The sequence below is a fragment of the Mixophyes fleayi genome, chromosome 6 (assembly GCF_038048845.1).
Source record: "Mixophyes fleayi isolate aMixFle1 chromosome 6, aMixFle1.hap1, whole genome shotgun sequence".
NCBI lineage: Eukaryota > Metazoa > Chordata > Amphibia > Anura > Limnodynastidae > Mixophyes > Mixophyes fleayi.
Window position 1 is genome coordinate 26,783,241 of NC_134407.1, and position 14,721 is coordinate 26,797,961.

Sequence of the window (14,721 nt, forward strand, 5' to 3'; positions counted from 1 at the left end):
CTTGTTTTGGCAAATGGTCCAGAAATGGTAAAAATGTCACTTTAAGGTCCATCCCACTCCCACTTAAGAACCATTCTTTATTCATTTAAAACCTTTTTCAGTATTCTCCTAAAATATTGCTTGGTTCAGCATTCAATATGGCTTAAACTAGGCGAGTTAGTGGACTTCTGTCACTTCTGTATGCCTACAACTTTTTATTACATTGCTTGAAGTGTGCCTACAAATGTGATTTTCCACTTGCAAGATCAACATCATCAGAATCAATGAATATTTATGAGTCGATGCAACAAATCATACAAAAAATAAATCATACATCGAAATAAAATGAAGGTTGATGGAGAAGTTGAAAACATGAGACTGATTGCTCGTGAGAGCTTACAGTCTAGAGGGAACCAATTGTAAAGCACTACGGAATATGTTGGCGCTATATAAATAAATGATGATGATGATGATGAAGGGTTATGCAATGTCAATAGGAGAAAGAGGGATGGTAGCTGGTAATGTGTAGAGGGAGTAGTGAGAGAGCCTTTGAAACAGTGTTTGAAAGATTGAAGGTTGGGAAGAGTCTGGTCAGGAGGTGGGATAAGGGGCTCCATAAGAGGGGAGCAGTATAGGAGAAGTCTTGGAAGCAGGAGTGGTAATCAGAGAGGAGGCGAGGTGCAGGCCAGAGGCAACTCTGATACTACTTTCATACTGCAGCCCTGGCAATATCCCGGGTCTATGAACCCGGGATATTGCCGGGTGATAGTGTAGGAAACCCTGGGTCTCACTGTTCAGACTAGAGGTTTCCGGGGTCGGACCCGGGAATAACCCTCCAAAAGACCTGGGTCTAATTCCCGGGTCAGCCGATCTGGGAATTAGCCCTGGACCCATTCACACTGAAGCCTCGACCCGATTTGCCGGGGGTCCGCCCGGCAAACACCCAGGTTTTGGAGGCAGTGTGAATGGGGCATAAGAGGGAGACTATCTTGTGATGAGGTCAGATATATATGAGGTAGAGGTGTTGGTGATGTTACGAGCCGCGGCAGTATTCACAGTTGCCGCGGCTCGCTTCTGATGCCCTCTGACGTCCCGGCCATCACCTTGATGACCGGGACGTCATTTCCAGAGTCTCTTGGCAACGGTTGGATGCCAGCAGGAGTAGCGTCGCGTCCCGGCGGCTGGGGACAGCCGGGCGCGTGCGCAGGATCAAACACATGCCTGTGGGCTAATTTAATAGGCGATTATTTAATTAAGCTGAGGGCTCCATGTGATTTCAGAGCTAGGCTCTGATTGGCTTATGCTGGTATTTAAGGCAGTGAGGTCTGCAGCCTCACTGCCGGTTATAGCTTCTCTGCCACAGTCCTGCTGACCTGCTTTACCCTAGTACCTGCTTTTGTTCCTGTCCCGTGGACACTCTATTGGATTTCCCGTGTATGACCTCTTGCTTGGATTGGGCCCTGTCTGTTTGCTCATGACCCTGACCTTCCTTCCTGTATCTTGACCTTGCTATCGTGCCTGTGATCTCTGACCTTGGCTTGTCTATTGGATTCGTTGTCTGCTGCCGGCCCTTGACCCTTGCCTGGACATCACTCCGCTTTCCTGAGTTCTCTCCAGCCGTTATGTACTTCACGACCCTCTGCCAGTCTGTGGTCCAGTCTGTCCCCACCACTAGGGGCTCCAGTGAACACCTGACCGGCAGAGTAGATTCCGGGTTGTGCAGTATCGGCTAGGGGGGTTCCTAACAGATGAGGGCTATGAAGGAGTGAGTTTCCTGAATTGGAATCCTATTATAAGTGTAGGGACAAAACCAAATCTCCAGGATCTCAGAGGTGGAGGAGAATTCAAGTTCTTTTTCATAGAGGATAAGGCTATGCGCCATTGTGCATAGTAGAAAACTATGTGTCTTAACCACTCTTTTATCTCGTTTAAATTATCCTTTCCAAAATGAAATTTCAGTGCAAAACAAGACATGCTTGTGCACCTAAGCCACACTTAGCAAGGAATGTCCTTGATCCTGACCTGAGAATCCATGAGCTTGAGTACAATGGTGTCAAAGTAGGTGCATGATGTCACAAAAGAAAGTTTGTGGTTTTACCCTTTTCGGTTTGAAAATGACTCTTACTGAACGTTATTTGCTAATGTTGCGAAGGTGCATTAAAATCATAGGAACCAGACACTTGTATTCTCTGGGCCTCATTTATGAAATACAAAACGGCGGTGCAGCCCAAAATTTTTGTCCAAAGTGTGCTCTTTGACCTGTGCAGGCGCACCAAAATGTATATCCAAGTTGGGTTTGCAAAGCAAAAGTATGGAGTACGTGCACTAGTGTGTCTAGTTTTGTGGAGCAGTGGAAAATTGAGACTTAATTTTGCAAATTGAATTATTGAAAGAAATTGAAATATTAATAAAACTTAGTAGCTCTGGACTATAAACCAACTTGTATTTTACATTTAAGAATAATTTATTTAGATTAAAGGAGATATCTACCCATACTAGCGATTTAACTTTAGACTCCGCAGGCCTGATTGATCATGGCAGGCATCCTGAGTAGAGAGAAACCTCTGTGCACTGCTTCATTAGAACTGGAAACAAACAAAGTGTAAGGTGCAACCAGCTTCATAGTTTACTGCCGATAAAAACGGGGTAAAGGTCATGTTCTGTTTTGTGGTTTTCCAATACTCTTTTTAGAATACAAATTGAAATGAAAAAAAAAGTCTCTGTGGAGGGCAGGGGTAGAGTCAGAACTCCAGAGACAAACACAGAGTTCAGCAACAACTTTATTAGACCCAAATGTAGGAACACCACAACATTGGTGTTTAATGAATAGAATGTGTGAAAAGAAGTGTTTGAGCCCCCCAAGCCAATTAACCTACCAGTTTTTGGACTGTGGAAGGAGCTCGGAGCACATCCAAGCAAACACGGGGAGAACATACAAAATACGCTCCCCCGTGCAAAGGCTGTCTCCAGCAGGGTTATCGAGGTTGTAACCCCTTTCATGAACTGGGCTAAGTGACAAAAGAGCCTACAACCCCCCCCCCCCTCCCCATCCCCACACACACACCACAGAATGACTAAAAAAAGTAAAGTTTTGGAATCTATTTAGATAAAGAATCCTCTTGTTCTTCACTCTCTTTCGCATGTTTTCAAGACTCCCTGGTTTTGCACCTAAAAATCCAAATGTTGCACCCTAGTGTGACTGGATCACTTATAAATAAATTATAGTAAATTTATTTAAAGGAAATAGTGCAGGGCGCTTATTTATATAATTGTGTACAAAATAATTGTGTATTGTGTAATTGTGTATAAAAATGTACTTTTTTTTTATATTGTGTGTTTGTTGGTAAAGGAGATATCTTTATTTCTGAGACCAGGGGAAGAAATTCGTTTGTTTTAACTTTGCTAGAGAAATGCATTATTTCTGAATTATATATCTGATACAATAAGCCTTTGTTAAGGAAGTCTTTTGTATTTTGGAGTAGGGAAATTACTTGTTTGGGGTTTTGTAACTTTCTCTGGGAATGTGTATTCTGCAACTGGCTGAAGAAAGGACCCATGTTAATCTCATGTTAATTTGACGTTTTGTTGTGTGAGGGTCCAGCACCTGAAGGCATAGGAAGGTTTAATTAGACTTGCTACTAGATTTTCTGCGTCTAAAACAAGATGCAGGAAATCACAGCAAGTTTTAGGATATCACAGATAAGTGTAAATATTGTTAGCTTTGCATTGCATGTCAAAACATGTTTGGGTAAACGAATTGCATTCTGATTCTAAAAGTAGCTCAGACTTCAGGGGGCTGGCTTACACTGTGAGGCTGTGTCCAAATCTGTATAAAAAGCACAGTCTTGTATTAAAAATGGTTCTTCTTGTTTCATTGGACCTGCTCCCTGGTACCTTCAACCAGTGTGAGCAAATAAACATCACTTGCTTCGAAGACCTGCTTGGAAACTACTCTATCCCCGTGACCTACAGATTAGACCCAAAATCTAATCCGTTCCCGGCTGTTTTTGATGTTTGGACCCAACATCCAGTGCCACCACTCTGCTCGCTACCCAGCAGCTCTGGCCGGTGTGATAGGCCGAGGGGATCCATCCACAGCCACCCTGATCCATAGAAAGAGGTCAGGAGTACCAGCCTAGGTATACCAGTAACGGGGTACACTCACAGCGGTATTGGATGTGATAAGGAGTCCAGTGGTGGCAGCATTTGTAAGCACTTCCTACTGTGGTTAGAGGGTGCTTTTGGGATAATGAAAGGGAACAGTGACAAAGTAAGCCCAGCTGGTTCCCAGCAACAACAGACAGGGTGGCATAGGCGATCTATCCTGTTACACCTAGGCTTTTGGATAATCAGGCCCTGAGTGAAAATACACTCCATTGGCAATAGTGGTTTCACCCTTTCAACAATATGCTCCACAATTTCATAATAAATATTACTTGAATAAAACACTCCCAAAACCCTTTCTCACCACTTTATTAAATATATTAAAGATTATGTTGGTGCAATCCTGAGAGTTCAGGAAGAATGATTTCCCTCTATTAAACTTTTTAAAAAGAATAATAGAAGCTTTTCCAAAGCAGACATCTATACGCTTTGTAATTGTTTAATGCTCATACACAAAACAATACTGTACACATTGAGAAGCAAATAATTACGATAGTAGTTTATCTGATATAGAATATCTATAGCTGACTTTTTATATGTTTTGGGGGCAGGGCCGGTGCAAGGATATTCAGCACCCTAGACAAAGCTTTAACCTACTGCCCAGGAATACCCACTTTGCACACACTCACATTGATTTTTGTAAAATAAAAAAAATTAACTCTTACCTCCTCCTGGTTGGCAGTTAAGGCTGCAGTACAGATGCACTGATGTCTGATGCAGAACGCTGTCCCTGGGGCAAACAGGATTTCTAGAAGGGGGGTTTCCAAATGTTAGATTTAAAAAATTCAAAAAACAACTTGTGACAATAAGCAAGCAACAGCCCCACCCCACTCCCCACACATTAAACCAATACCACCACCGCCACTCTTCCCACACATTAAACCAATGCCACCCCCACCCCTCTCCCAACACATTAAACCAATCCCACCACCACCACTCTCCCCACACATTAAACTAATACTACCACCTCCGCTCTCCTCACACATTAAACCAATACCACCCCCACCACTCTCCCCACACATTACACCAATACCACCCCAACCCCTCTCCCCATACATTAAACAAATATCACCCCCACCACTCTACCCACACATTACACCAATACCACCCCCACCCCCTCCCCATACATTAAACCAATACCACCCCACCCCTCTCCTCATACATTAAACCAATACCACCCCACCCCTCTTTCCATACATTAAACCAATACCACCCCCACCAAGTATCATCTGATTTATAGAATACAGTACTAACCTAATTTGTTTACTGTAATTGTATTGTTAATTAGATTTTTGAAAGATGAGTGAATTTTGAGTGCATGTGTCTGTGCCTATTGTATGATATATAAAGGATAAAAAGTCACATAAGATGTTGACCAAAGACCACACTTTGTGACCGCAACAGAGGCTTGTCCTTGTCCATTGAACTGTGATCACTGGGTTACGTCTTAAGACTTCCTAGCTCATACAAGGCTGAATTAAGTGATCACTAATAAAACACTGTAGAAGTGTTGAGAAAGTCACCCATTGTGTCTGGTCAGGGTCCTTCGCATTTTCTCGTTGGTACTCGTGAAATGGGCACCAGAAGCCGGAGGGTTGTCTTTGTCTGAACAATAACTTGTTGACAATTAGTTCCCCGATATCTAAATATTAACAAAGCAGGTGGACATAGAATCTCTAATTTTTTTGTAATAGAGATTGTTTTGGTTATTTTGGGTACAATATACATCTTTTGGAAAGCACGTAATGGAATAAAGGGAATTAGAGAGTTACTGTTTTAAACATTGGGTGAACACTTTAAACACCATCCCCAGAAATATATCTGTAATCTGCCCAAAGTTTAGAAGAATTCCAAAGATCTTCATCCCAGATACTGTCAAAGAAGCTATTTTGCATGGACACCCACTACAAGGAGTCCACAGAACGGGACATCCACTACAAGGACAACCCACAGAAACTAGATAAAAGTCTCTATTTGGACTCAACAGAATACTGTCAATATGGAAAATATAGATAGTAAACAGATAAATGACAGCAGCTCCCCCATAGACATGATGCACAAAGATTTTAGGAAATGGGGGAGTAGAAGATCTGTCGGAATTTTTCAAGAAAGCGGGGATAGGCAAAGAATGAATTGATATGTGTGGTATATAAGTGAATATATTTGTACCTTCGACATGGAAATCACAGAATCTGAAAATATGTCTGAAAATATGTGTGAATATTTGGTGATGAGAGATTCTGTTGAGAAAATGCTGAGTGATTTGCAGACACAATGTGTGGTGTCTAACGAGAGTACTCTGATTTATCAGAGGAGCAGTGTTGTTTTCAAAATGGATGAATGCCTGGAACCTTTTGAGAGCTGTGTAATGAAATGTCTGAGAGCTGTGAAATGACTGAAAACCAGGAAGACACATCAGAGTCATTCAAAGGGGCTGTACTAGGTGAAGATGAGAAAGGAGTGGCTTTGAACACTCGCCCAAGTCACGTCACTTTGACATTCCCTGTTTGTGAGTTTAGGAAATCATATTTTCATAACATGGAATGCATTGTGTCACAGTTAAGCTACACAGAGAAACACGTAAACAAGTGTCTTATTAGCAGCTGTATACTGGTTACTTGATAATGGTGTACTGATACTGATAAGCATGTAATATGCAGCGACACACACTGATTGGGAAATTTGAATTAATGATAGTTACTATAATCCCTAATGAATAAATGTTAATCACTATGCAAAAGATTTTTTTTTTCTTCGCAGAAGGTCTCCAGCTACAAAGAAAGACTCTTTAGGTAATCCAGATTGAATTTATCCAATTCCCAATGAATAGACATTTGCAATATGTTTTGATCCACAGCCACAACAAACATAAGCAGACACTAATGCAGGATTTAAATAATGTAGACTCTGCTGAGTAATGACTACTGTGTTTTTGAAAGAGATATTAGAATTTATGGGCAATTTGCTTAGCAAATGCATGAACTATGGGGTTTTTCTGTATATCGTAGAAGATATGTTTTTGAAGAGAGAAGGAGAAATGGACTAACATAATTGAATATGAAATGGTGTTTTGGTTTGTTTTGTTTTATTAACCAAATTTTATATTAGATGGTTTGAAAGAAAGTAATGCAATGTAATGCCAAACTATGGTAGAAAACAAAAAGTTTTTATTTTTATCCTAATAATAGTTTTGAGTCAATCAGTGTTGTAAACACATTCACTGCCTTTATTTACTGTACTGTAATCGTTATATGGTGTAAATACTTTTTGTATCTTGGGTATGGTAATGCATTGTTGGGAATTCAATGTCTGTACATAAATGGAAAAAAAAGACTTAAGACTTTATGAGCTATTATACGTACTCCTGCATTAGCACTTCTAGATGATGGCAAGCCATTTACACTCTCCTCTGAGCAGAACCAAATGTTTAACCAATTTTATTTCTGAAGTAACTTCAGCACCAGCACTGACTTTGCCAGATTATGACAAGGCTTTCACATTATTTTGTCATGAAGTTAGTGCACATGCACAAGGGGTACTGACACAGATACATGGTCGCAAACAGAGGCCACTTGCATACTACTCAGCACAATTAGACCAAATCGTACATGCAGCACCCACCAGTGTAAAAGCAGTAGCTGCAGCTGCCCTAGTGCTCGAAAAGAGTACAGATATTGTGTGAAGACACCCAGTAACCCTAATGGTGTCACATACAGTAACAGAAATTTTAAACCATGCACAAATAAAATATTTGTCACCGCCCAGACTTACTAAATATGAAGTAGCACTACCAGGGAAGGGCTGGCAAATTTCAGCCCGGGGGGCAAGACTTGATTCAGCTGCCTGTTTTAATAGGAAAAAAAATGCAGGTGGCCCAGTGAGCCAGCCCAAGATAGCCAACTATGGGACCGGCCGGGGGGGGGGGGGGGGGGGGGGGCAGATGCCCCCCCTGCCCCCCAGCCTAGCCTGCCCCTGAGCACTACTAACTCCCAGTAATGTTACACTTAAACAGTACACAATGTTGAATCCGGCTACATTATTTTTGCATGTTCAAAAGATGGGAGGATTCTCATTTTTAACAAGAAGAAGAATATACACACAAATTATTTCTGAACATATTTGTGTAGAACTAATGAGACAAGAATCTCTGGTTTTATCTGACATTAAAGATACACCATTACCAGATGCAGACATCAACCTTTTTGTAGATGGTTCATGCTATTACATAGATGGTGTCCCTCATACAGGATATGCTGTAGCCACATATACAGAAATAGTATCACATTTAGCACAAGAAGCTGAACATATCAGGGCACTGTTCACCGCATTCCAGCTGCCCTCCAAGCTGTCAGTGATGAAGGTGAAGGCACACACAAGAGACACTACCCCCGAAGTTAAGGGAAATAGACTGGCAGACCAGGCTGCACGAAAAGCCGCCATAGCCCCAGTATCCCAAGGGGAGTCTAATTACATGCTGACCCCTGACCCCAAGTTTGACCGTGTCACACTCCATATTATGCAGAAACAAGCAACAGAGAATGAGGAAAAGACTTGGGCAAAATATGGAGCACTAGAAGTGCACGGAGAGTGTAAAGGTCAGTGTTTGTGTCTGCCAAAAGCACTTTATTCCATTATGGCCAATGTAGCACACAGGAAAGTGCATCTGGGAAAAGATGCTATGGTTGTACTCACTAACAAGTTATGGATAACACCAGGGTTCGCCCAAGCAGCACAGTGGCAGGATGCCTAATCTGTGCACAGAATAACCCGGGTAAGTCTGTCCCAACTTCATGGAAAAGCACAGCCCAGACACAGTATCCTTTTAAGAGGATACAGATAGATTTTATATAACTTCCTAAATGCTATGGCTTTGAGAATGTGCTCGTCTGTGTCGACCTCTTTAGTGCTAAAACAGTAGCCAAGAAAATTATGAGTGAGGTAATCTGCAGATATGGGGTACCAGAGGTCATTGAAAGTGACAGAGGGACACACTTACAATGCAAAGAAACCAGGAACTGTTAAAAGACATGGGAATCATATCTGTCCATCACACCCCCTACAGACCCCAAAGTTTGGGATGTGTGGAGCGCCTTTATGGTACTCTGAAATTAAAAATGCAGAAAATAATGGCTGAAACAGGCCTGTCATTGATCTCATGTTTACCTATGGCCCTGCACTCAGTAAGAAACACTCCTAGGAAAGACACAGGTTTAACACCATATGAGATTATGTTTGGCACAGCACACAGAACAGGCTGTTATTTTCCACAGCAACTACAGCATGTACATGGTGATTTGTTGAACTATGTTGCCTTTTTACAGAAACAACTAACTGAAATACATGTTCAAGTGTTCTCTTCCATTCCAGACCCTAATATCGATACAGGTACCCACAGACTGCAACCAGGGAACTGGGTGTTCGTCAAAAAACAGGGGAGTCTTGTTCTCACAAATAGAAATGTACTGTCTTATGGTATTGATATGTCTTGCCAGAATATTTGTGACTGAAGTACGGATCAAGGCCTCCCTAACCTAGAGTGAAACAAACAATGAAGTAACAATTTTGCCTATGCCACTGTGAGAAACAGAAGGGGAAGGAGTGCTCAACAATTTGCACTCACAGGAGAGTAAACTCTGAAAATGCCTTTGTGCAGATGCATAACCTCATCAACAAAGTTGTCAGTAATGATTCATGTTGGATATCGGGAATATTAGCATTAGTAACAAGAGGTTTGGCACTCCTGTTGATTATATATGTGATAATAAAACGTATTATATGGCTGATTAAGAAGTTACTGACACTTGACTGTTTTCTCTCTAAAAAGGGAACCACTGAAAATCCTGAACCTCTGATGATCACAGAAATTACCGCTGAATCCAGACCTGACGATGAGCGTCATGAATCTTTGTTCAGCTATTTTTGTAACTCGCATAGATATTTTAGTTGATTAAAAGAGGTTATTCATTTTCTGCTGAAATACAGTTTTGCAAGATGTAAGTCCATGCCTTGAGGTGTAGCTAACAAGACATAGATAAGAATTGTGGGGGTCTGGGTGAGGGGGTCAATGTACTTCTGCTATTTTCATCTCCGCAGCCAGGACAGTGCTAGGCTTCCTGCAGTAACCCACTGGCATTTATTCATGTACAGTACTATAATCTTGTGTGTTGTGTTTGACAATAAAGCCCCTGTGCTTCTCTCAGGAAAACTAGTAGGCTGACAATGCAAAAGGGCTACACATTACACCGGGGGGAGGGGGCACAACAATGCCTTTAAAGCCATTGCCGCTTTAAAATTTCACTGCAAACTCCCCAAATAGCGGTGACTTGCACAAATCGTGAATAGAATATCGCAGGTTAATACATTTACCCCCGGGTATCCTCATAGGGGTCTGCCACATAAATATGTCAACATTTCTAAATAAATTCCCAGCTTATCCTAGAAGCAGTAGAAAATGTGCTCATAAAATGAATCATTATTGAATGAGGTTCTTTAGTTTTTGGTATCAATAGTTCTTCACAAGCCATACTCAAGCAGCATTGAATGGCATTTCCAATTTAAATGTTGTCACAATCCCTATCCAAAAATGTATTACTCATTTAAAAAAAAAAGCTTCAAACAAGGTACTGCTAGCAGTAATGATGTGTACAACCTGTAAGAGTTGTGAAAAGGGAATACCATTTTTTTTTTATGGGGTTTATGGTGAACATTGTCTGTCATTAACAACACATTCCTATCAGTTTGTTTTCTATAAATAGATGTAAAAAAACCTCAACTTATCTATGATACTGACATTTAAGAAAGTGATGGCAGGTAAACTATATACAATAAACAAAAGTATCACTCCAACAGGGAGCTGATGGTACACACATAGAAATGACCAATATATAGTGTTGTATTAAAATGAAGAGAATATCATTTGAATTTGGTCCAACATAATATTTCCAAGGACTAGGTGTTGATGGTACACACATAGAACTGACCGATATATAATAAATGTAGTGTTATATTCAAATGAAGAGAATGTCATTGGAATTCAGTCCAACATAATTTTCCAAGGATTTTTTCTTAGGGATAATCTCATTCCGCATCCATATTCATACCATCGGATCATATAGAAAACAAAAAGAACATGGGGAGTCCCATAGTGTATTATCCTTCAGTAATATTTATTATAGGCATAAAAGGTTATATAAAAACATAGAAAGCAAAACATGGATCCTGAAAAGGTAAGTAATGGCTGCCTACCAGAAAAGACTGTAGATCTCCGCATAAAATAAAGTCTTTAAACTGGAACACCTCTGGGAAGATGGATAATTTCCACATCAGATATGACAGCCAAGATGACAAATTCAGGTAAACGATATGAAAAAAATAAAACACATTGTAATACTGAAGGAATGGAGTTTATCAATAAAGACAATTACCCATCTCCAGTCCACACCTTATAATAGTATAATAGTCATCAATATAGCAAAAAATGAACAAACTGGGGTAGAGGTTGACATAAAAAAAAAAAACATGGGCAGATATAATTGGTCTGCCAGGGCACAGTTCTATTAGTTTTTATAGCACATATTTAATATGTATTTTAGGAAATTATTGATTAAGGAAATAAACAGTGGCCTCCTGTATCAAATCATTGGTCAAACTAAATGAATAGTGGTGCCAATCTATTTTTGTAAGCCATTGGCTCCTAATTCCTTTTAAATAATCATTCAGAAGTGCTGCTGCCTATCCTTATTCATTCATTAGTGGCAGCAGGATGCCTGGCAGGGTGGCACCACCCAGGCATTGGTGCACCAAAAAACAGGTCCTAGTGCATTTATAGATCAATCTTTAACTCTATTTAGGATGCCTATAGGGACACCTTATGGTCAATTTTAAGAAATGGAGCTCAACATTTCAGTATGATTTGTTGCAGTTCAACTAAGGAATTAGTTAGCACCTGACTACTATAAATGTTATCTATGGATTTTTGCAGAAAGCAAATAAACCGATCATGCTCTATTTATACAGCTACAATGTTCACGACCTGAACTGTACTTACTGCACGTCTTAAACTTTGTACCAGAATATACAACGTACATGCAAAAAGTTATTTAAAAATCCTAACAATAATAAGTTAAAATTAAACCCCCGTAGGGGTAACAACTGTGTCATACAATTAAACACAGAAACATTTAAGCATACTGTAAAATATAGAACAACATTAGTTAAGTATGTTATATAAAAATAGATAAAATGTCATAATAATATTAACCTGGAGTGAAATTTGAATTATACCACAGTGGTGTTTTAGGATCATAACAAGAGTTATTTATAATTTTAAATGAAGCCTGCCAATTCTTTAGAGTTTGTGTTATTAAATCAGGGTCACTTATAGATTGGAGAAATTGGGTTCTGGAGTGTTTTGATCTCGTTTCTGAAATCAGGAAATCATGAAGGCCTGAACCCTCACGAGATTGTAGCCATGTATTAATATGCGATTTGCCTTACCAAATCGCATATTTGGTAAGGTAAGTCCCCCCAATTTTCTGGATCTACACAAGGTAGTAAATTTTGCACAAGCTTGTTTTCTACCCATACTAATGATGAAATAAAACTGTCAGTGGTACAAAAAATAGATTGAGGTATATTGATTGGTGATTGTTGTAATATGTATAGAAACTTTGGTTGGAGGATCATTTTTACCAAATTAAACCGACCCGTTATAGTTAGTAGTAACTGTTTCCGAGCATGAGTTCGGCCTTTGAGATATTCAATTTGAGATTGGAGATTATATTGAATATAGCTATTCATATTATTGGAGATCTTTATACCTAAGTATTTAAATGTGGGAGTCCACTTCAAAGGGGCTTGTAAAACTAGACCAGTTGGAGAGGGTCCCTATTGTCCACTATTTATGAATGAATTTAATTTTAATTGCCTTCTATTGTTACTTGATTTGAGCATCTTTGATATATGTATTTTATATCTATTAAATTAGTGAGGCGGAAATGCTCTTAAGTGCAACTAGCTGGAGGCGCAATACACACATGAGCGGATGTGCAAATAGGAGATCACCTAACCCAGAAATGATTCTTTTGACCATGTGTGATAGCCTGATTATGCATATAGAAGCAAAGCAAAAAAAAAAAAAGCAAATTTTTACATTGGTAAAACCATTTTGCATTGTAGATTTAGAAAAAATGAAAAGTTGTTCAAATAAGAAGTAATTATTATGCAGAATAACCTCAGAATAACCTCAATGAGCAAAAACCGGTGGATCAGACTAGCGCGGACTGAAGATGAAAGACTGCCTAACTGCACTAATACCATAAACATGGAGGATGTTGGTATACAAGCTGTGACTTCGAAACATAAGTCAGGAAAACATGAAAATTGGGACAAATGGTTTACAGAATCCATGGTACCACGTTAAATGATGGAATGTGCTGAACAATAGGCTGCAGAAAAAGAATCCCAATCACACTGGCATAAAGGTTGACATAAAAACCGCAGACAGATATAAACGGTTTGTAAGGAGGACAGACCAAGGTTTTATGAGTTTTTGGTAGCACATATTTAAAAGATATTTTAGGAAATTCTTCAGTAAAACAAATTAACAGTTGCCTCCTGTATCAAATCATTGGTCAAACCTAAATGCATAATGCTGTCACTCTATTTCTGTAAGCTATTTTAAGATCAATTTTAAAATATTTATAACAACTGGCATCAGAAAGTTGGCTCCCAACCCTTATGAAATAATCCCCATGATTGAGAAGTGCTGCTGCCTCTCCTTGTAGTCGTTCACTAGTGGCAGTAGGATGCCTGTCAGGATGCAACTACCCAGGTGGCAGTGGTTTTATGCCTAGGATCATGGCACTTGGCCACCCCCATTATGAATTCCATATATATATATATATATATATATATATATATATACACACACATATATAGCACTTTACAAATGGGAACAAACAAAGTAATAAAACAAGACTGGGTATGACAGACAAAGAGGTAATAAGGCCCTGCTCGCAAGCTTACAATCTATAGGACTATTGGAGTTTGATACAAGAGATTAAGTGCTACATATTGTATATTGGTGCCGCCAGATTGCAAATGTAAAAGTAATTATTGAGCTATATGATCCAGTCACACAGCAATGTTGGTATGGGTGTCAGAGGGTCTTGGGTGAACTGTGTAAAGGGATGATAATAGGGTAACCTAGGGAGGTTAAGAGGGTGGTTGAGGAATATTATAAGCTCGTCTGAAGAGGTGGGTTTTCAGAGAACGCTTGAAGGTCTGAAGACTAGAGGAAAGTCTTACTGTGAACTCTGGGTTTCTACCTTTACTTCCTCTTGGCTTTTGTATCAGGAACAATATATAGGCCATCTTATCACAGTGAACAACTCTTTCTGTGCCCCCCTTTTTACTCTTAGGGGATGGCTCACAACTTTGACCAGAGGTCACATTCCACATCTCTGCCCCCAAATTCTGGGGTCAGAGTAGCATCACAACTTCCCATTTCTTATGATTCCTAGTGCATTCAGGAAGCAGCAACAGAAGTATATTAAACCAAATGTCTTTATTCAGGCA